General features: G+C 41.3%; 1 protein-coding gene across 2 annotated transcripts in view; it reads right to left on the bottom strand.

Annotated features, from left to right (window-relative positions):
• Positions 1-2,893, bottom strand: part of JHY (junctional cadherin complex regulator) — a 67,691-nt gene extending 64,798 nt beyond the window's left edge. Inside the window, exon 1 of one of the 2 annotated variants that reach the window (XM_067039507.1) lies at positions 2,787-2,893. The gene's annotated coding sequence lies outside the window, so the exon portion shown is untranslated. The remainder of the gene's footprint in view (positions 1-2,786) is intronic. The other variant, XM_059068253.2, reaches the window with a different exon arrangement.
• Between the last annotated feature and the right edge of the window lie 20,428 nt (positions 2,894-23,321).

Raw genomic sequence — 23,321 nt, 5'->3', positions numbered from 1 at the left:
AACACATCTGATGTAGAGCTCATAAACAGTCTGAGTAATCAAATGCAGCTTTATTGAGAAAATTAAATGACTGGATTCCTTTTTTGAGCTTCCAAGGGGCTGTTACAGATAAGCCCGGACAAAGCAAAATGGCTAATTACAGACAGTAGTACTTCAATGCCTTATTTCCAAGACCCGGGGCACTGATATAAATGTGCCATGTTCAGTAGTATTTATGGACAGAGTAAAACAGGTTCAGGGTCTGCCTTTTGGAAAATAAAGGAGGGGGAGAGAAGTAGAGTATGGTTTCCACAGTTGGAACTGTAAAGCTGATGGAAGCTGTTTTGCTCCTAAACCTATATTGGCTGACTCTATCATTTGGAAGACTTTCTGATATCCAGATTGCTGTTAGGTAGGAATGTGTAATTTAGGTGGACATTACATGGAGATCAACCTCAGCTCAGAGGGAAAAAAAAAAACCCCATGATAATGATTAAAACCGTTCAACAAAAGATTTGGTGGCCTTGTGAATTCTACCATTCAGTGACTCGTAGCAGAGGCTGGGTGTCCACCTACCTGAACGGAATGCTGTTCTGGGGAATGTTGGGTGGGTGGAAGATGGGCCTGAACAACAGCTCGGCTCCCCTGTAACTAGCTTAAGAGTATGATTCCAAGTGAGCGCTCCCTGTCTCAAAGGGCTGTCATAAAGACCCATGAGATGGTTTACGGAAAGGATGCTTTGAGTTCGGACAGGATTGAAAGGAAATGATGTTTTTGGATGTGCTTCCTTTCATCGCTACTTGGCATTTCTGTTTGCTCTGTCTTCCATCTCACTGCCTTTATGCTGTTTTGTTTTTTTTTTTTTTTTTTCTGTATGTCAGGTAACAAAAACAACCTTTCTCATCAGAGATTACTGTAAAATTTGTTTTAATGGCTGGCTCTTGTTCTTTGGGCGAATCCTCTCTTTAATTAAATAACACGGCCTTCTTCCTAATCCTAGTTGACCTTGTTGCTAATGTTTCCAAGGAACATCCTCAACTCCTTGGAGGAAAGCACCTTAACAAACAAAACAGACCAAAGGTAACATTCATACTTAAATACATCTGATATTTAAATATCTATGGTTTTCTTTTTAATTCAAAGTTCCCCCTTGTTGGTAGACTAACATATTACTGTCAAACTGCAGGGACCAGTTTGCTGTATTAATTCTCTTACTTTAAAAATACTAATTTCTGGGGCTTCTCTGGTAGCGCAGTGGTTGAGAGTCCCCCTGCTTATGCAGGGGACATGGGTTCGTGCCCCGGTCCGGGAAGATCCCACATGCCGCCAGCGGCTGGGCCCTTGAGCCGTGGCCGCTGGGCCTGCGCCCCGGAGCCTGTGCTCCGCAGCGGGAGAGGCCACAGCAGTGAGAGGCCCGCGTACTGCAAAAAAAAAAAAAAAAAAAAAACTAATTTCTTTCTACCATATTATTTTAATTTTGATAAGCAGATCAACTGTTGCTTTTAGGATATTTTTAGGAAGTGGCAAATCCCTCAAATACTAACACATTTTAACTGAAACAGTTTGTAGTAAACACCAGTCTTACTTTAAGAGTTCAAGTCACTGTACTTGGGATCTTAAAGAAAGAAGCTTAAAATAATCATTATATTTCAATTTGGAATTGCTCCTTCATGAAATAATTCAGTCCCTTCAATTTCTCTTTTAAATGACATGGACTAGGATTTCTTGGAGTTAATCAATTTAAAATGTCCATTGAAGGAGATATAATTTTTGTCATTAATGAAGTTTGGGAGATTATGAAGAGAGCAAAGGCAGATACCATCCAAGTTGCGTCTTCTGTGGAAGGTGAGATTTTATAAAAGCATGGGATTAAAGTAGGAAAAGCTGATAGCTGAAATAAATTAAAAGTGGGCCTTTTAAATGTAGTGAATGTGGCTACCTAGTGGCACAAAGTTTTTCACTGAAATTTCTGACCAAGAGGGGCTGACACATCTAAGTAAACAAGACATACAGGGATAAACCGGTGGCACTAAGAAACGGCTAATTCCCTAGGGGTCCCTTCAAGACCTTGGGCCTAGGGCTTCCCTGGTGGCGCAGTGGTTGAGAATCCGCCTGCCTATGCAGGGGACACGGGTTCGTGCCCCGGTCCGGGAAGATCCCACATGCCGCGGAGTGGCTGGGCCCGTGAGCCATGGCCGCTGAGCCTGCGCGTCCGGAGCCTGTGCTCCGCGCAACGGGAGAGGCCACAACAGTGAGAGGCCCGCGTACCACAAAAAAAAAAAAAAAAAAAAAAAGACCTTGGGCCTAGCCCATTAGTACTGGGAGAAACATTTCCTTCTGCAGGTGAAACGAAGCCCTGCTTTAAGGACTCACCTACTAAGATGAGTGGTAGAGGATAAGTGTCCCTGTTTTGGAACAAGCCCGAAGCTGCCCAAAGGGGAGTTGGGTTTATTTCCTCCCCCCGCCTTTTCTCTGATGGACAAGACTGGGCAACCAGGAGCATTTTAAGGCCCAGGAAGTGATGGGTCCAGTGGGTCTGATGCCCTGGACCGGTCTAATCAACCCACGCTAGGGCTGTTCTGGGAGTCTGGGCGCCAAAGTCTTTCCAGATCGCGGCCACCCGGGCCCCGTCCCTGCTCGGCCACCGTCTGCCCTTCCCGCCTGGGTCCCAAGTGCTTCCCGGCTCGGTCTCCTGTGAGTTCTCCCCGTCCAGATCCAGTTTCCTCTAGAGGTTTCCTGCCGTCCCCACTCCCAGGCCCACCCCTCCCAATCCCCTCCTCTGGCGCGCCGCCCACCCCGCCAGTCACCTGCCCGGCGCTCCTGGCTGCCGCGACCCCGGCGGGCCCTCATCCTCAGCGCCTCCGCAGCCCGGCAGCCCAGCGCCTCCCGGTCCCGCCCCGCGTCGCCCAGCGCTGCCCTGGAGACCGGGGCCAACAGGGCCCGCCCCGCGCGACTCGGCCAGCACTGCCGGCCGTGGGTGGGGCCGCACCGGGAGGGCGGGGCCGGTGCGGTCGGGGCCCCAGCGTCCCCGATCACTCCGCGCCTTGTCTTGTCCTGGTGGAGAGGGTGAGAACGGTTGTGATGACGCTGGCCAGGGGAGAGCTCCCAGGACCCCGGGAGCTCTCGAAGAAGCCGCTCGCAGGTCTCACTGGCTTTTCCAAAGTTGTAATGCAAGGAAAGACAGGGCACCGAGTGGGAGGAGATATTTGCGATACATACTGCTGGGAAGCGTGAAGAACTCTTCCAAGTTAAGAAGGCAAAGAATCCAATTAAAGAACGGGCAAATGACTTGAACAGGAATTTCCCCAAAGAAACCCAATGGCCAATAACTGTTATTGATTGAAAAGGTGGTTAATTCATTAATAATCAGAAGCAGGTAAATTAAGACCACCGTGGATATAGCTCCATACTCACCAGTTGGGCGTGCGTTAAAATATCTGACAGCGCCCAGGGCTGGGGAGGAGGGAGAGCAAAGACTCCCCCCCCATATACTGCAGACGGGAGTGTGAGGCCGTGCAGACACTTTGGAAAATGGCTTGACGTTAGCTAGAATGTGTACACTCTATGGTTCAGCAATTTCACCTTTAGGTATTTACCCCACAACAGTGTGTGCTTCTGGGCACCCAAACTGGAAATAACTGAAATGTCCATCAACAATAGAATAGTTAATTAAACTATAGTATTCCGTATACTGACCTACTATACAATAGCGAAAATGAATGAAACACAGCTGTGTGCAATGACACAGAGGCATCTTAAAAATATATTGATAATATTGAGTTTAAAAAAAACCAAATAATTTTGTATATAAATATTTATAGGGCTTCCCTGGTGGCGCCCTGGTGGCCTGCCGATGCAGGGGACGCGGGTTCGTGCCCCGGTCTGGAAAGATCCCACATGCCGCGGAGCGGCTGGGCCCGTGAGCCATGGCCGCTGAGCCTGTGTGTCCGGAGCCTGTGCTCCGCAATGGGAGAGGCCACAGCAGTGAGAGGCCGGCGAACCGCAAAAAAAAAAAAAAAAAAAATTTATAAAGGCAAAATTAAACTATTATATTTATGGATGCATACTTAGTAAAGAAAACTATGAAAAGAAAACCAAAGTAGTGATTCTCATAAAGTTAGGATTGTGGTCAGCTCTGATGGGCAGGGCAGGGTGGGGATTTTTAGGTAGGAGTGCCTTTGAGATCGTATTTCCTGACTTTTAATGCTGGTTACATAAATATTTATTATATAACAATTCATTAAGCTATACATTTATGTATGTGTGGACTATTACACTATTAAAAAAATCTTCCAAGAAGTGTAAAGAAGGGAAGGGTTGGGAATTATATTCATATTAACACAGCATTAAAACCACAAATAGATTTGAATAACTGAGTTCAAAGAGGCAGGAATTCTTCAATATCAGTTACCTCATTAATGATCGGAAACACAGAGAATTGGAAAAATCTTGAGTACTCAATTTTTACCATTTTTTATTATGCTTTTTATTAGAGTTAGATTTTTTTTGACAAGGGAATTAAAACCTTTATTATGGTAAAATAATTGAACCCTACAACATTGCTTGATTGATTTGATTATGACTCAGGGATGCATGACTGATTAAAGCTACATCCTAGTTTTGTTTCATATGCTTGTGGTTGATGCTATTATTTTTTAAAATATCTGCTGTCACCTTTGACTTTTAGTTCAACAATGATTTATTCATTTACTGGTCAAATTTCATTACAAAAACTTAAAGTAATTTTCTTCCACCTTCCTTTATTTTATTGAAATAAATATAGTTGGAATTGACTAAAAGGCCTCTGACTGATTTGGAAATAACTTTTTTTTTATTAGTGGCATCTTTTCTTTAATTAATTAATTTTTAATTGAAGTATAATTGTTTACAATGTTGTGTTAGTTTCAGGCATACAGCAAAGTGATTCAGTTGTGTATATATATGTACTACATATATATGTATATATATATGTATTCTTTTCCAGATTTTTTTCCCATATAGGTTATTACCAAATATTGAGTATAGTTTCCTGTGCTACACAGTAGGTCCTTGTTGTTGATCTATTTTATATATAGTAGTGTGTATATGTTACTCCCGAACTCCTAATTTATCCCTCCCCACCACCATTCCCCTTTGGTAACCATAAGTTTGTTTTCTTTTTTCTTTTGTTTTTTTGGCCACACCACATGACTTGCGGGATCTTAGTTCCCTGATCAGGGATCAGAGCCCCGTCCCGGCAGTGAAAACACCAAGTCCTAACCACTGGACCCCCAGGGAATTCCCCATAAGTTTGTTTTCTAAGTCTGTGAGTCTATTTCGGTTTTGTAAATAAATTCATTAGTATCATTTTTTTAGATTCCATGTATAAGTGATATCATTTGATATTTGTCTTTCTCTGTCTGACTTACTTCACTTAGTATGATAATCTCTAGGCCCATCCATGTTGCTGCAAATGGCATTAATTCATTCTTTTTTGTGGCTGAGTAATATTCCATTGTATATATGTACCACATCTTCTTTATCCATTCCTCTGTGATGGACATTTTGGTTGCTTCCATGTCTTGGCTATTGTAAATAGCCTTTGAGATCATATTTCATGACTTTTAATGCTGGTTACATAGATATTCATTTTATTACAATTCATTAAGCTATGCATTTATGTATGTGTAGAATATTACACTATTAAAAAAATCTTCAAAGAAGAGTAAAGGAAGGAATGGTTGGGAATTATGTTCATATTAACACAGCATTGAAACCACAAATAGATTTGAATTACTGTATTCAAAGAGGCAAGAATTCTTCAATACCAGTTATCTCATTAATGATAGGAAACGTAGAGCATTGGAAAATATCTTTAGTACTCAGTTGTACCATTTAAAAAAAATGAGTAACAGGTTTTTGTTTGTTTGTTTGTTTTGGCTGCGTTGGATCTTCGTTGCTGCACGTGGGCTTTCTCTAGTTGTGGCATGCGTGGGCTTCTGACTGCGGTGGCTTCTCTTGTTGCAGAGCCGGGCTCTAGGCGTGCGGGCTTCAGTAGTTGTGGCACGTGGGCTCAGTAGTTATGGCGTACAGGCTTAGTTGCTCCGCGGCATGTAGGATCTTACCGGACCAGGGCTCAAACCCATGTCCCCTGCATTGGCAGGCAGATTCTTAACCACTGCGCCACCAGGGAAGCCCTAGAGTTAGATTTTTAAAAAACTTTTTTGACAGCAGGGACCTTGTGAGTACAGAACAGGACCTCAATGTTACTTGAAGAAATGAAAGCAAGGTTGCTGAAAGCTTTGATGTTGTTCTGTCCCGCATATTATACAGTTAACATTAGAGCAACTGCAAACATGCAAACAGACTCCAAGCAGAAGGGTTTATTCCTCATAGCAGCTTACAGGATATGTTATATAATCAGGGCTAAGTCATTTCCACTTTTTGACTGTCTCATCTACTGGTCTGTGGAAATCGATGCTATGGTTCTTCAGACTCTTCAAGTATTTTCTGCATTATCCAGAAAAGAGTTTATTCTGCTTGTCTGAAAATGAGTGGTTCCTATGAGTCAGGAATCCACCAATCCAGCAGCTACTTGCAGAGACTAGTCACGCACAGAGGATGGAATACCGTGAACTTGATTTTCCTTCTTCCTCTTCTGGAATGGCTGTCCTGATTATTCTTACTCAGAGTCACAGGTGGCAGTCAGGGTCCAAGCAGGAGACAAAAGCCACAGCAGTTATTTTAATGGAAATGATTTAATATGAAGATTTATTAACTGAAAAGTAGCAAAGGGAGCCCAGGTATCCTGGGAATAGTAGCTACAGGAAACAATTACACGCCCCCCCCCCATTTCTGGGGGAACACAGGGAAGAATTTGTAACGATCAACATTTAGAAGCTGTTAGAAAGGGGCCAGTGCTGGGGTGAGGAGGAAATTCCAAGCTGATGAGTGCTGGTGTCTTTAAGAGGTGTGATGAAGCTGGTTCTGGGAGCACTGGGAAAACTGGCACCAACTGCTGCTACTGAAACAGGCTGAGCTGCGGGGGTGAAGAAATATGTCAGGACGACTCTGAGGCGAAGAAGCAGGGGAGGAACAGCCCCTTTTCCTTCTCAAGCTGTGTAGTGTCCCTCTACCGCCCCCTACTGGCAGAGCCTAACAAGGAGCGACTGGCCAAGGAGAAATGAGGTTTGCAGAAGTTGCCCCCGTTTGACAGCAGAGGGCATGAGTGTGTTAGAAGCTGAGAGACAGTGGTTTAATAAGCAGCACAGTGATACGCTATTCTGCAGAATTCTTAAGGATTATAGGGTGCACGCATATGAACAAAATAAAGCTGTAAAGTGCATTACTATTGTGGTAATAATGATGATAATTTACATATGATTAACAGCTTCCCGGCGTTTGCACAGTGCTTGTGCGTACATCATCTGTTCAGAATCAAACTGGCAATCTGATGCTGAACTAACAAAAACACAAAGAAGAATGAGAAAAACAAGTCAAAAAATGATCAAAATAGATAGTAATAGGGTAGTTCTCAACCCAGGGTGGTTCTGTCCACCAGAGGACATTTGGCAACGTCTGGAGACATTTTCTACTGTCATGACTTAACGGGAGTGCTACTGGCATCTAGTGGGTAAAGGCCAGGGATGCTGTTAAACATCCCACAATACACAGGACTGCCTCCACAACAAAAAATTATCCAGTTCAAAATGTCAGTAGTGCTGAGGTTGACAAACCCTGCGCTAGACTAACGGCCCTTGGTCTGTGGCCACAAGGTACCCAAGTGCATGATTCTGTCTTTGTACCGACACATGCATGGCACTGACTTATAACTAGCTGTTAATGGTTCTGTCACCTCCTCACTATACTATAAGCTCTGAGAGACCCAGGACTAGTTGTGCCCATGACAACTAATAGATGCTCACTGTACATTGAGGAAAAGCCACAATGCCTTACACTTCAGCACTTGAATGGAGTAGATAAGTATAGCCCATCAGGCCTTTTTCTAGAGATATGCTCATATGTGGCATATAACTAGGATGATTAAATAACTTATTAAAACTCAGAATACATTCAAGAATTCTAAAAAATATGCTATTAATAAATAAAATAAGACAATAGGTATGGCCTGAAATTGTCTTGGATAGCCGGAAAGTGTGGTTACTCTCTATAAGTCTAACAAGTTTACATGTCTGGTTCCTTCACTTATATGTTCAATTAAGAGCAGTAAATTAGGAAGGAGGAGAGAAGGGCACTCTGAGGACAGAAAGAAGGGACAGTACCAGCAAGTAAAGGAACAGAAATAGCATAAGAGATGTTCAAAAAGACCCAGAGCCACCTGGGGTCCTTTGGTGTAGGCAACAAGCAACCGCATAGCTGAAAACCCTGTGTGAGAATCACGGTATTACAGCAAGCGTGATTAATTTTCATAATGATTAATTTTAAAATACTCATATAAAATAGATCAGTTTAATAAATACTAGAAAGGTAAAAATCAGGTAATATATTTTACAGATTTTTATCCAAAATATTAAACTGTTTAAAATTTCAAGGGATAAACTCTCAATCATCCAGAAAAATGTACTTATTTAGCATAACCAGTCTTGAGAATTTTAGAGGACTCAAGCTGTGTAAATGCAGTTCAACAGGGAGATGTGCAGGGAGCACTAACACTGTTCTAGGAGAGCTAGTCGAGTGCTGGGCGAGCCTGGAGGGAGGGAAAGTAGTTCTGCCTGCTGGGATCAGAAGCTTTAGGAACAAGATGATCCCATATGATGGCTCTTATGAATACAAATTAACAAATAATCAACGATTTCCTTTCTTCTTCTGTTTTGATTCCTTGGTTTTCTTTTCTAAAAATCATTTTAGGGCTTCCCTGGTGGCGCAGTGGTTGAGAATCCGCCTGCCGATGCAGGAGACACGGGTTCGTGCCCTGGTCCGGGAAGATCCCATGTGCCGCGGAGCAACTAAGCCCGTGAGCCATGGCCGCTAGGCCTGCGCGTCCGGAGCCTGTGCTCCGCAACAGGAGAGGCCACAACAGTGAGAGGCCCGCATACCGCAAAAAAAAAAAAAAAAAATCATTTTAAAACGTTTGTATTATCGCAATTTAAGAACATACAACAGTAGAGAGAAAGGTAGCCCTCGTCCAGCTTCAAAAAAGCTCAATCTGTGAGCAATCTTCTTTCTACACACACTGTTCTCTACTCCGACCAAATTATTTAAAGGTAAATCTCAGCTGTTATGAGCTTTCATCTGTAAGCATGTAAGGATGTATCTTTTATTTTTTTTAAAATATTTATTTATTTATTTATTTTGGATGCGCCCGGTCTCAGTTGCAGCACGCGGGATCTTTGTTGCCGCGTGCAGGCTTCTTAGTTGCGGCATGCGGACTCCTTAGTTGAGGCATGCATGTGGGATCTAGTTCCCTGACCAGGGATCTAACCCGGGGCCCCTGCATTGGGAGTGTAGAGTTTTACCCACTGCACCACCAGGGAAGTTCCCTAAGAGATAATTTTTAAATAATTGCAATAGCGTTGTCACATCTGAAATAAAATTAATGACTCCTTAATATCATTTAACACTGAGTCAGTGTTCAGACTTCCCAGGCTGTCTTCTGTGTGTCTTTTTATAATTGGTGGGTTTGAATCAGGATCCAAACAAATTCTACAGTGATTTTTTAAAATAAAAGCTTTATTGAGATACAATTCACATACCACATAATTCACCCCTTTAAAGCACACAATCCAGTAGTTTTTAGTATATTTATAGAGCTGTGTAATCATCACAACTAATTCCAGAACATCTCTCCCAAAGCAGTCACTCCTCATTCCCTGCCATTTTCTCAGCCGTTGGCAACCACTAATCAACTTTCTGTCTCTGTGGATTTGCCTCTTCTGGACATTGCACGTAAATGGAACCATACAATATGTGTTTGTGTGTGTGTGTGTGTGTGTGTGTGTGTGTCTGGCTTTTTCCACATAGCATAATGTTTTCAAGGTTCATCCATGTTGTAGCATGTGTCAGTACTTCATTCCCTTTTTTTTTGCTAAATAATATTTCACTGTATGAATATTTATTTACCCATTCAACCATTGATAGCCATTTGTGTTTCCACCTTTTCACTATTGTGAATAATGCTGCTGTGAACATTCATGCAGTTTTTATGTGGATAGTTCTTTTTTCCCTATTCCCTTAGGCAGTTTTTTTTTCCTTCCAGCTTTATTGAGATATAACTTGACATACAGCAGTCTAGGAGTTTAAGGTGTACAGCTTAATGATTTGACTTACATATATCATGAAATGATGACCACAGTAAGTTTAGTGAATACCCATCATCTCATATAAAGTTAAGGAAACAGAAAAAAAATTTCTTTTCCTTGTGATGAGAACTCTTAGGACTTAATTTATTAACAACTTTCATATAGTAGTGTTAATTTTATTTATCATATTGTATATTACATCCCTCGTACTTATTTATCTTATTACTGGAAGTTTGTACCTTTTGACCACCTTCATCTAATCCTCCCTCCCTCCACCCCCTGCCTCTGATAACCACTAAATCTGATCTCTTTTTCCATGAGTTTGTATATTTGTTTTCGAAGTATAATTGACCTACAACACTGTTAGTTCCTGTTACACAACATAGTGATTTAATATTTCCATACATTTCAAAGTGATCACCATGATAAGTCTAGTTACCATTGTGGAAATTTGTTTTCAGTTCTCTTGGGTATATACCTAGGAGTGGAATTGCTGGAGCATATGGAAACTCTCTGTTGAACTTTCGATGAACTTCCAGACTGTTTTCCAAAGTGACTGAAACATTTTACATTCCTACCAGTAATCTATGGGGGTTCCCATTTCTCTATGTCCTTTCCCAAATTTATTATTGTCTGTCTTTTTTTATGATAGCCATCCTTGTGGGTGTGAAGTTCTGTCTCATTGTAGGTTTGATTTGCATTTTCCTGATGACTAATGATGTTGAGCACCTTTTCACGCACTTATGGCTATTTTTGTTGCACAGTGATTTTTCAAAGTATTGCAAATGTATTTTAAATTTCAGATTAAAGAGTTGGTAGTTGAGCAGTCTCCCAAACTGATTTGTCTTTGATAAATTCCTTGTTTTCTGGTATAAAATGTTTCAGGCTCATCTTATACGTTTCTTGCCCCAACCTGGATTTAGCCATTTCTTCAAGGAGCTTTGGGTAGTTTTAGTTAAATGTTATTTAGAGACCACAGTCTGGGCACTGAGGATGCTTATTGCTACTGAAATGGTAATTGTCTCCAGGTCATTTCAGTGGGAAAAGCTAGAAAATACTTTTTTATTTCTCTCTCCAAGAGAAAAATACGTTATAAGTGCATGCTTTTGTTTTCAATTCAAATTTAAGAATACAGGGTTTTAACTTATTTGATTTTACATTTATATCTCTTTCTCTTGTGCTGAAAATCGTGGTTCCAATGATATTAACATAGTAAATTATGCACTTTATCCTACACAATATATATTATGCTTTCAAAGTGGCTGTCCTGGTGTGGTAACTAACAATACAACTACTGAAACCAGTTTAAGATTTGTTTGCACTTCTTTTTGTCATTAGGATATATCCTGTTGGTGTACACAGTCAAATGTATATTTTAAGGTAAGCTGAACTAATTCTTCTCTGTGTGGCATTTTTTAAAAGAGAAATTAATTTTTACTTTTGATTTAATTTTTAAGTGATTTTGTAAATCACTTACATAGTTCCAAAGTCAACACTATAAAGTCAGGTACATTTTGAGAAGTCTAACTTCTAACTGTATCCCCTCCACTCAGTTCCCTCTCAGCTCATATAAGCAATGATTTTTATTAGTTTTAGCTTAGCCTTCCTTTAAAAGAGAAAGAGCTTATTTATTTATTTATTTATTTATTTATTGTTTATTTATTTGTAACCCACCCCTTTTCTCAGATTAAAGGAATCTATGTACTCTCTTCTGCACTTTGCTTTTTTTTTCCCCACTCAGTAACATATCCTGGAGATCACCCTATAGACATATGTAATGAGCTTTCTCATCATTCCTTTTCATGGCTGTATTATACCCCACCGTGTGCCCAACCAGCCCCTTATTGATAGATACTTGAATTGTTACAGATGTGCTGCAATGAATAGCTGTGACACTGTGATAAGAAATATGTATATTTATGGTCTTCATTCTGGTTCCTGGCACAGAACTCCTAAAACCCTTGTAATTTCCTAAGTAAGAAGGGTGATAGGAGCAGCATTTATCATAATATTTGGTTTTTGCCCTGGGTTCCTGACACAAGAGCCTATAAAACCCTTTTATAGTTTCTTGAGTGACAGGAGTCAGGGGAGCCTCTTCTATTGTTCATTATGAGCCTCTTTCAATCATCCTTGAGTTTATGCTAATGAGGTGACTCTTGGTTGGGCCCTTAGATAGCTTCGGGATATGAGGGCTGTTTACCAGAGGCACTGTCCCTGTGCTCAGAGGGTTGGCACTTGCAGCCCAACCCCCAGTCTCAGGAGAGGGTAGAGGAGCTGGGTATTGAGCTAATCACCAACACTCAATGATTTAATCAATCATGCCTCCATGATGGAACTTCCGTAAAATCCCCTAAATGATGGTGTTCACGGAGCTTCCGGGCTGGTGAACACAGCCATGTGCCAGGAGGGTGGCGCAGCCCAACTGCATGGGGACTGAAGCTTGGGACTCTTCCAGACCTTGCCGTATGTGCCTCTCTATCTGGCTGTTCCATTGCATCATTTTTAACGTCCTTTATAATAAACCAGTAATAGTAAAGTGTTTCCCTGAGCTCTGTGAGCCACTCTAGCAAATTAATTGAACCTGAGGAGGGGGTCATGGGAACCTCCAATCTGCAGTTAAATCAGACACGAGTTGTGGGTAACCTAGGGACCTGCTACCTGTGATTGGTATCTGAAGTGGGGGCAGTCTTGTGGGACTGAGCCCTTAACCTGTGGAATCTGTGCTAAGACCAGGTAGTTAGTGTCAGAAGTGAATTGCATTCCAGGACACCCAGCTGGTGTCTAGAGAGTTGGAGAATTGGTTGGTGTGGGGAAAAAACTCCACACATTTTTTGTCAGAAGTATTGTGAGTAAACAACTGTTCATAATGTCAAATTATAATTTTTCCCTTTACCTTTGGGTTAGATTCCTAAAAGTGGGATCGCTGGCTTAAAAGGTAAGTACCAATGTAATTTTGTTAGATGTTGACAAATTCCCCTTCATAGAGGCTCGATGATTTTACATTCCCACCAGCAACATAAGAGAGTGCTTGTTTCCCTACAGCCTAGCCAACGAAGTGTATTGTGAAGTGCTTGGATTTTTGCCAGTATGATCGATAAGAAATAGAATTTTAGAGTAGTTTTCATTTTTCATTTCCTTGTTACATATTTCTTATGTGTTTAAGAAAAATTTGCCTTTTTTTTCCTTGCTCCTTTTTGGTGGCATAGTATTGATTTTTTTCTTCTTAGTTTTTAGAAGCTCTTTATATTTAGGGATTTTACCGTTGGTGATCTTAGTTGCAAATATTTTTTTCCCAGCTTGTAGTTTGTTATTTATTTATTTTTTTGCCACAAGAGACATTTATTTTTATGTAGTCAAATTTATCAGTCTTCCTCCCTCTTATTTTTGAATTTTGAGTCATGATGAGGGAAGTTTATCCCACTCCCAAGTTATAGAACAATTAACCGATTTTTTTTTCCTGGTATTTCTATGGTTTCATTTGTATATTTAAACCTTGCATCTATTTGAATTTCATTTTTGGTTTATGATGTATTTATCAAGTTTTACCTTTTTCGATACGGCTGCCCAATTAGTAAAATGTTGACCTTTTCCAACTGATTTGAGATACCACCTTTATCACATATAAAATTTTTATTTTATTACACCAGTATTAAAACGCATTCTTCGGGCTTCCCTGGTGGCGCAGTGGTTGAGAATCCGCCTGCCGACACAGGGGACACGGGTTCGTGCCCCGGTCCGGGAAGATCCCACGTGCCGCGGAGCGGCTGGGCCCGTGAGCCACGGCCACTGAGCCTGCGCGTCCGGAGCCTGTGCTCCGCAACGGGAGAGGCCACAACAGTGAGAGGCCCGCATACCAAAAAATTTTTTAAAAACACAACACAAAAACATATTCTTCTAATTGCTACTGATTTTATTTTGAGAGGAGGTGATAGAGTTCATTACAAGTCTTCAGGCTGACTGGGTAGCTTTAAAGTTAAAATTCTGTTTATCCAGTTATCAGGATGTTCTCAGTAAGTAGAACCAGACTCAGGGGTCCCTATGCCATTGTCTAAAACTAGTACGAGGAGAAAACAATGAATCTAAGGTGGAGGAGAAAAACACAAACATTTGTTAGGTACTTACACATGTCTAATGCCGGGCTAGACACTTTGCCTGTATTCTCTTATCTCATTTAGTCCTCACACAAATTCTGTGTGGTGGCAATTATTATCCCCATTATACAAATGAGGAACCTGAAGATACAGGAAGTTATTCTATGACCAAAACCAGCTAAACGCAATGTAGGAATAAGGAATTAGGGAAAAGCAAAAGAAAGAAAGCATCCCCTGTTTTAAAGAGTAATATTTAGGGAATTCCCCGGCGATCCAGTCTCAATGCTGAGGGCCTGGATTCGATCCCTGGTCAGGGAATTAAGATCTCACAAGCCGCAGCACGGCCAAAATAATAATAATAATAAAGAGTAATATTTAGTTGTTGTCTCTAGCAAAGGGAGTAACTTAATTTGAAAATTTCATCTGGACATCTGAGACTTAGTCTCTCTCAAACCACTTTGGAAGTCATAGATTTTAGTATTTTTCTAATGGGACACAATTTTTATTTCACAAATTAGGGCCTGGTTCAAAAGAGGCATCCTGTCTTAATTAAAAATTGTGACCCAGGGCTTCCCTGGTGGCGCAGTGGTTGGGAGTCCGCCTGCCGATGCAGGGGACACGGGTTCGTGCCCCGGTCCGGGAGGATCCCACATGCCACGGAGCAGCTGGGCCCGTGAGCCACGGCCGCTGAGCCTGCGCGTCTGGAGCCTGTGCTCTGCAACGGGAGAGGCCACAACAGTAAGAGGCCCGCGTGCCGCAAAAAACAAACAAAAAAATTGTGACCCATTGTTTCAGGGGATTGCAAAAGACCTGGCAGAAATATTTTTTATGATAAGTGTCACTACAAGGTGCTCTTACAAAGTTTAGTCTCTCTACAATTAGGCAAGACAGCTTTTTAAAAAATAAACTGTGAGGCATTTGGGGAGAATATAAGAAGTTGTTGTTGCCTTAGTTTTGGTTTGTTTCTGTCTGAAAATAGGATGTAGAGCAGAAAAAGTAGGGAAAAATTAGCATATTTGAACAGGTCTAGAGTAGTGATCTATGATGACAAATTTGCTCATGAATGCATTACAGGAAGGAAAAGCACTTCTCTTAGAAGGTGTAACACTGTAAAAATAGAACTGCATTTCATCTAGATCAAAACCCCATTATAAATATAGCAGATTACCATGACTTCAGCCAGAGAAAGTAACAGGAGATTATGTTGTTGGGTTAAATTAGTGACCTCATCAATGATCAGCAGTTCAAACCATCCTCTTCCTCTGTGGGGAGACTCCCTACTTGACGTGTGCTTAGTCTGTTGGGTAGTATAATTTTTCTCTCTGTTCTTTTTACCTAATGAGAGATGCTTGGAGCCAGAGAATTTTGGTTTGGTTTTTCTTGAGTCATTTGAGAGGAAATAAAATAAACATCTTTCTGACTTCATCTCCAGAAGGTAAAGCTAAGAAGGATCATTAAATAGAGATTTCTTGGTTATTCTTTAACTCCATCTTCCAATAAGCAGAAAGAAGTAAGCATGAAACGCTCTCTTAAGTTATATGTAAGGAATGAGACAAGATCCTGCTTTGGTCTCTTTAGGAGGCAGGAGGAGCCCAAGGTTCTAATCCTGTCTCACTAATCAGTTGTGTGGACTTTGATAGCTGACAAAACCTCTCTGGGCCTCCGTTCCCTTTCTAAAATACAAAATAATTGCTCAAAGTCAGTGTTTCCCAAATTGTGTTTGTTAGAACAATAATATTCCATAAAACAACTGTTTTGTGGTTTTAAAGGTGCTCCATTTAGAAGCTGAAAATAATTTAAAACCCAGTTCGCCCAGCTTACATAACAACATAGGGATCTTTACCTCACTTAACAAAGAGTTCTGAAATACTCAGCAGCTTAGCAAAATCATCAAGGGTTAGTTGTACTCTCTCTTTTCTATTGCATCCTCACCACATTAGCTACGATTCCTTGATGGGGAGAAAATAGCTGTGGCAGTTCTAAGCATCACTTCTAGTTATTGCAACATTATAGGGGAAGCAAGATGTTTTCATTCTGAGTGTCTCTTTTTATCATTAAGAGAAATCTTTCCCAGAAGCCCTGTAAGAACTTCCCCTCCTGTCTCAATGGCCAGCATTATTATTATTTATTTATTTTTTCAAGTATAGTTGATTTACAATGTGTTAATTTCTGCTATACAGCAAAGTGAATCAGTTATACACACACACACACACACACACACACACACACACACACACATATATATATGTATTCTTTTTCATATTCTTTTCCATTATGGTTTATCACAGGATATTGCGTATAGTTCCCAGTGCTATACAGTAGGACCTTGTTGTTTATACATTTTGTATATAATAGTTTGCACCTGCTAATCCCAAACTCCCACTCCATCCCTCCCCCGACTCCCCTCCCCCTTGGTTACCACAAGTCTGTTCTCTATGTCTGTGAGTCTTTTTCTGTTTTGTAGATAAGTTCATTTGTTTCATATTTTAAATTCCACTATAAGTGATATCATATGGTATTTGTCTTTCTCTTTCTGACTTGTTTCACTTAGTATGATAATCTCTAGGTCCATCCATGTAGCTGCAAATGGCATTATTTCATTTTTTATGGCTGAATAGTATTCCGATGTATATATGTACCACATCTTCTTTATCTCAATGGCCAGCAGGATTTTATGTGCCCGAGCTGAAACTGACCACTGGCAAGGGGAGTGGAACCATGGCTAATTCAAACCAATCATGATTCTTCTTTATGGCTGGGAGGGAGGCCTGCCTCCCCTGAAGCACAGGACTACACAGTGGGGGGTGGATACTAGAACAAAATCACAGATCTACTAGAAAGGAGGAAGCCATTGGCCAATGGTCATTGGGTGGGCAACCATCACAAATTGCTTTATGTGGTTGAGTGAGTTTGATCTTTGCTGGGTTAAACAAAGCCAAACAGATTCCTTTATAAGAAGACTTTTCAGAGCCTTTACTGTGTTAATGTTCATCATCTCTATGAGGGAGATATAACCTTCAACCTTTTCCAAACTTATTTGACCCCAGAAAACTTTTTTTTTTTTTTCATGGAGCATCCATTAACATTTCTAGGTCACCAGTGTTCCTCAAAATTTTAGGAAATGCTTGATATGAACTCAAAGATCCCTTCTAATGATCATATTCTATGGTTATCTATAAAACTAGATTCAGATTTGTTGAGATGCAAGAAATCTATACATATATCTACTGTATTGGGTAGGGTTTCTGGAGAAAACAGGTGATACATTCGCATTGGGCAATTTGAGGAGATTTAATAAGTGAACTCCTTCCAAAGCTTTGGGGGAACCACAGAAGACAGTGCAGGATCCCTCTAGGCTTGAAGTGAGGGAAGCAAGTAGATTCCCAAACTAGAGACAGAGAGAATTGCCTGATGGGAGATGTGACCTCCAGTCGGGGGACCCAGTCAGTTCCTAGCAATCTTGCACACACATCCTCTGCTCGCCTGCCGGGAATCCACATTCCCCAACTGGAAGCCAGAGAGAGGGCAAGGCAACCTGCTGATGTTTCCGCAGTGGCAATGTTCCAGGGCACCCGGCAGGTAGGAAAGGGGGGAGAGTGAGGAGGGGCATTTGAAAGATAATGAGCATAGCTACCCAACATCTCATTTTTTCCTAAATGTCGCCCTGGAGTCACCCTAGTATAACGGTTGGAGGGGCATAGCATTGAAGCTAGACAGACCCAGATCAGCATCTGGGCTCTCTCCTTACCTGGTTAAACGGTGGTCTCCTAAGCCATTTTGTAGAGTTTAGAGCAGCTCTTTTGTGTCAAATGTGCATTATAATACCTACCTTGCAAGAATGTTACGATGATTAAATTAGATTACCTATATAAAGTGGCTCATAATAGGTCCTTTCAAATGTCCTTTTCTTTTACCTGTCTTCCCTCTGCTGTTGGCCAAATATACATTGAGAAACTACGATAGGCTGGGCATCATGAACGTTAACTATTTTTGCCCACAGAATGCGTTTGGCCTGTGGATTGGGGTGTAGTTCTACATCAGGTAGGACTAGATGACTCATAAGGTCCTTCTACCTCCAGGAAAATATAATATTTCTAAATATTATTTCTAATTCAGCTTTAATGATAATATTTCAACTTCAGCTATGTTTTGAAAAATTTTGATTTGTGCTACGTCAGGGCACCCAAACCTATTGGAATCACCTAGAGAGCTTTAAAAAAATGAAATGCAGGTTCCAAAGCTCTGCCTTTAGGTCTGCTGAGACCAATCTTTCAGGGCAAACCTGGGAATCCCTGTTTTTCAAATCCTCTCAGGTAAATCTGACAATCAGCTAAGTTTGCTTACCTCTGCTTCACATGGTATCAATACTATAATGTTGGCATATTCATTTGCCTCTTGAGTAAAAGGCCCTGGAACAATGGAAGCAGTCCCAGTGAACATCCTTGGGGAGGATTAAGCTGCAAACATAGACTCAAAGTAGCACAATACAGCAGTGTGGTTTGATCAGCCATGAAAAGCACCATCTCTGAAGTGAAAGTGTTTTTCCTTCTGGGTTGTTTTCAGTTTAATAGCTTGGTGAATGATTTGTCTGAGCTGCTACAAAACTATAAATGGCATGCCTCATCTTGATGTCTTTGTACATTAAAACTCTCTTAGAAATCAGGACATCTGGCTCATTTCCCTTCTTCTAACTCCACCACTTCCCTTCTCTTCCAGAACAATTCAGTCCTGAAGTCATTAGGCGGGATCTAGCAAAGTAGGCATCCACAGGGGGGGGCTGGTGGAGAAGCTGTGGAAGCCCGGAGAGGGGTGTCTGAGCCCCAGCCCTGTGAGGTGGCAGTGCCCCTAGAAGGGCTGCCCAGCATGAAGGGTCTGAGCCTGAGTGGGTGAGGAGGGTTACCATACAGCACTAAGTGTGTGGCCAGGGCTTCCAGACAGTGGCTGGGGGGGGGGGGGTGGTCAGAGCCCATGCTTGGTGAGGAGAGCATCCACAAGGAGAGGTGGGGGGCACAGAGTGGGGAGTCAGAACTCCAGCATCCTCAAGGAGAACAGGATAGTAGCAGAGATGGGAGAAGCTCACATACAGGGGATTGAGCAAATCAGTGAATATGTTAAGGATAATGAAAGCTGGATTTCTCAGAAAAGGTAGTTACAAGTACAGAAAGGGGGAAAAGCTAAAATAAATGCATGGTTTTCAAGAGATAAATTTAAATATATCCATACATGGACATATATATACCCTTGTATGTATGCATTCTCATATATTCTCTGTCTCTGTCTACTGAGATAACTTGAAAACAATGATGCCCCAAAGCAGTGAGTACACCTGTCCCCTGGATTTTGGCTTCTAAATACCATTTTCCACTAAAAGGAACCAGGGATCCTTAGAGAAATGGCTGATGACAAGGCTGGGGCCGAAAGAGTTTTAGATGAGCCTGGAATATTTTGTACCAGAAAGCAAGCAAGTTCTTGAAGCTTGAGGACAAGAAGGACACAAAAGCCTGTTTCCACAGTTTGATCATCAGATTAGCAGCTGATTAATTTAACAGTAACAGAGTATAACTCAGTGACTAACACAGGATAGTAACAGATTGTAGCCTGTTTAATAACAGAGGAAACCATGATTCCATACAGGTATCGATCAGTAAGTGAGTAACTTGAAAGTTTGATGAGGAACAGGATATTTACATAGTTTTAAAGCATCTCCCCACAAAATATTAACTTAGAAAGCAGAAAAGAGTAAGTTTACAATGGAGAAGTTTGGCAGATACCACCTTCATCAAGTGATCAAGGTGGATATCGTCAGTAATGGGATCAATAAAATGCAGCGTGACAAACAAAACATCCCTGACGTGATAATCCTGTCCAAGTTGCATAACCTGAATCCAACCACGAGGAACCAGCAGACAAAGCCAAACTGAGGGATGGTCTACAAGATAACTAGCCTGTAATTTTCAAAACTGTCCAGCTCGTGAAAGGGAAGGCACTCTGTGCCAAACTGAATGGGATGGAAATGAGACATGTGATTCTGAACCGGATCCCCTGGGAGGTTTGGGACAATCGGAGATATAGATGGATGAAGTCTGAGGTCTGCAGTACAAAAACGTCAATGTTAATGTCCTGATTTGGGGGGGTTGAGCTGTGGTTATAGAGGAGGGTGTCCTTGTTTGGAGGAAATACACACTAAAGCATTTGTGGGGTGACAGGACATCATGTCAACTTACAGTGGTTTAGAGGGAAAAGTGTTTCGTTCTATCCTTATGCCTTTCAGTAATTTTGTGATTGTTAAAAAAATGGTATCATGAGAAAAAAATCAGCCTGGCTGGATCTGGCCCCTGTAACAAATTACAAACTCATAATTTTCATGTGTGTGGTAGAGCAGTGGCAGGGGGGCAGGTGGTATTATTTTAGAATTAGTTTATTCAGGTCCAAAGAATGAGAAATGTCATAAATGTTGGGAAGAAAAGACATGTCACATGTCACTTTCACGTGTGAAAGTGAGGAGGAAGTATGACTTGGAACAACCACTAGAAACACAAATACATATTCTGCTCTTTATTAAATAATTTTTTAAAAGCATCTATTAGGTCAGTAATCGTGAAATTCAGCTCATTATTTTCTTTCCTACGTGTTTTTGTAATGAAGTGTCCTGGTAAAAACATTGTCTACCAGGTCAACTCTTGTGATTTAGCAAGACAACTAGAAGAAAATGGAAACTTTGGGTCTGCCTTGAACTAGCACTTGTGTCTTGGGGCATTAATCTTGGGACCTTCATGCTTATCTGACTCACTCATTGTTTTGCATGACTTCTCCCAGACAGGGAATGGGCTGGTTACAGCTTCTTAAAGTGCATCTTGAAAGTAAGCTCCTAGGATTAGAGACCTTCTTTGGGTCCTTTTCACCTCGAAGTTCTTTATTTGGAAACCAGAAAGAAAGACAAAAAAAAAAAAATTTTTTTTTAAAGTAGTTCCACTAGAGCCCAGCATCTAATAATATCTCCCGTTCCCTTTGCAGTAAGATGTTAGCTGGTCACATTGACCCCATCCCAAAGTTTAGTAGAACCCTCCTGCTGTGAAGTAGTGTCAGGCATAATAGGGTCTTTGTCTTCTTTTCTTTTTCTTTCTTTCTTTTTTTAAACTACAAAGCTTTATGTCCACCGGTTAGTCCTCATTTGTTGCTCTGGGTCCGGGGCAGATTACGCTTGGAGGACACCATCTTGCATTGCACTCAAAGTACTTTTTTTTTTTTTTCTTCTCTCTTCACGTGATGGTAATTATGCTCCTTCCCACAGGCTGCTCCGCTTGAGGTGCTGATGAGGCTGCCCTGAAATCCTGTTTTCTGTTGCAAGGAGCACTACACGATGCTCTCTGGTATATGAGTGAGCTCTCCTTTTAATTGTGAAGGTTGTGCCTTTTCCTTCGTCTTTGTTTTTGCCTCTGAGTACAACTGTGTGATGTAGTTCATGCAGCGCTTAGAGCGGCAAGCTGAAAGAAAAACGTAGCGAACACGAACATTTAGTTTGAACAACATGGCACCCATTTATTTGAAACACATGGATTGCACGTGGTATTTGTAGGTCCGAATGTTAATGTGTTAAAAAAATCCAAGCTGAAATTAACTGATGTGTATACATGGTCTCGAACGCCCTGTTATACTCTAATTTTTAAAATGTCTTCTTGCACCGCGATGAAGAGTGGCCCCCGCTTGCCACAACTAGAGAAAGCCCTCGCGCAGAAATGAAGACCCAACACAGCCAAAAAATAAACTAATTAATTAATAAAAATGTCTTCTTATGTAAACTACATGCTCATAAACCTGAAATAAAATATATAGACACCTCTGCTATCAAATAACATATGTATTGCTGGACAAAAAAAAATACATTGCCTTTAGCATAATTTCATACTGAAAGTAAGAGGGCTTATGGGAAAAAGAGGATTGGGGAGACCCACTGAAAGCCCATGCAACTCTGTACACGGAGTCTGGAAACAGCTCCAGAAGGTAGCTTTTAAGTGAGCAGAAACAATAGAGTTGAAATGCTGAATGTGAGGGTGCCGAGGGAAGGAGGATGGAAGTGGGGGTCAGAGCCCAGGAGAAAGTGCAACTTCCCACAACTGTGGCAAGCCCTCCCCCCCAGGGAGTCGAGGGTGGGGGCAGACCTTTCTGGGGAGGGAGTCCTGAGTGCCATGCTCCTTTTGCTGTTTTAATTGTTTTTTAAATTTTATTGAAGTATAGTTGATTTACAATGTTGTGTTCATTTCTTCTGTATAGATACTCATTTCAAACTTTCTTAGAGGTGAATTACAAGGGCTTCTGCTTGTTCCGCAGCTGAGCTGAGGGCTTTTCTTTTCCTGCTAAAGGTTCTGTCCCCCTTGCCTGGGAGCATAGGCGTAGGAACTGACCCCAATTACACGTTATACTGACGTCATTCTCCCCCTGCCTGTTGTGGGAGGAGACGGATGGTATAGAAACACGCGTTGTACTACAACAGCCTGTATGCAGCTGACACACATTTTCCCCTCCCACGTCCAGGTCTTGCACAGACCTCTCACTTGTGCCCCTCTTCCTGCTACCGCAGCTAGTCTTTCTTTCCGCTTCACACCCTGCTAGGTCAAAACCAAAAAAAAAGCCAGAGGTGTTGTAAAAGAAATGCTTCTTACAAAGCCTCAATAAAACCAATAGGAACTAGTGGCAAAGCTCACTGCAATTTCTTGCAACTTTTGGCAGGTGGAATAAGTTAATTTGCATGGAGGAAACAATGGTTGGAAGGTGTAAGATTCTTGCTTTGCTATATTCCTAACTTCTTTCTACTGGATCTTTGTCAAGAGCACACACACAAAAACACATACACACAGAGTCTCCTTTTAGACTCTTCTTTTCATATTTTGCTTGAAGAATTGCAATGAAGTCATCCAAAAGACCTGAAACATTTCTGCTTGAATTAGTTAAGCCTTATATTCATTTGTTCAATACAAATTTATCCAGTACTCTGTCTGTGCCAAGCCCCATGCTA

The sequence above is a fragment of the Kogia breviceps genome, chromosome 7 (assembly GCF_026419965.1).
Source record: "Kogia breviceps isolate mKogBre1 chromosome 7, mKogBre1 haplotype 1, whole genome shotgun sequence".
NCBI classification, from domain to species: domain Eukaryota; kingdom Metazoa; phylum Chordata; class Mammalia; order Artiodactyla; family Physeteridae; genus Kogia; species Kogia breviceps.
The sequence above is the reverse complement of the archived record's forward strand: the minus strand, read 5'-3'. Positions and strand labels throughout refer to the sequence as shown.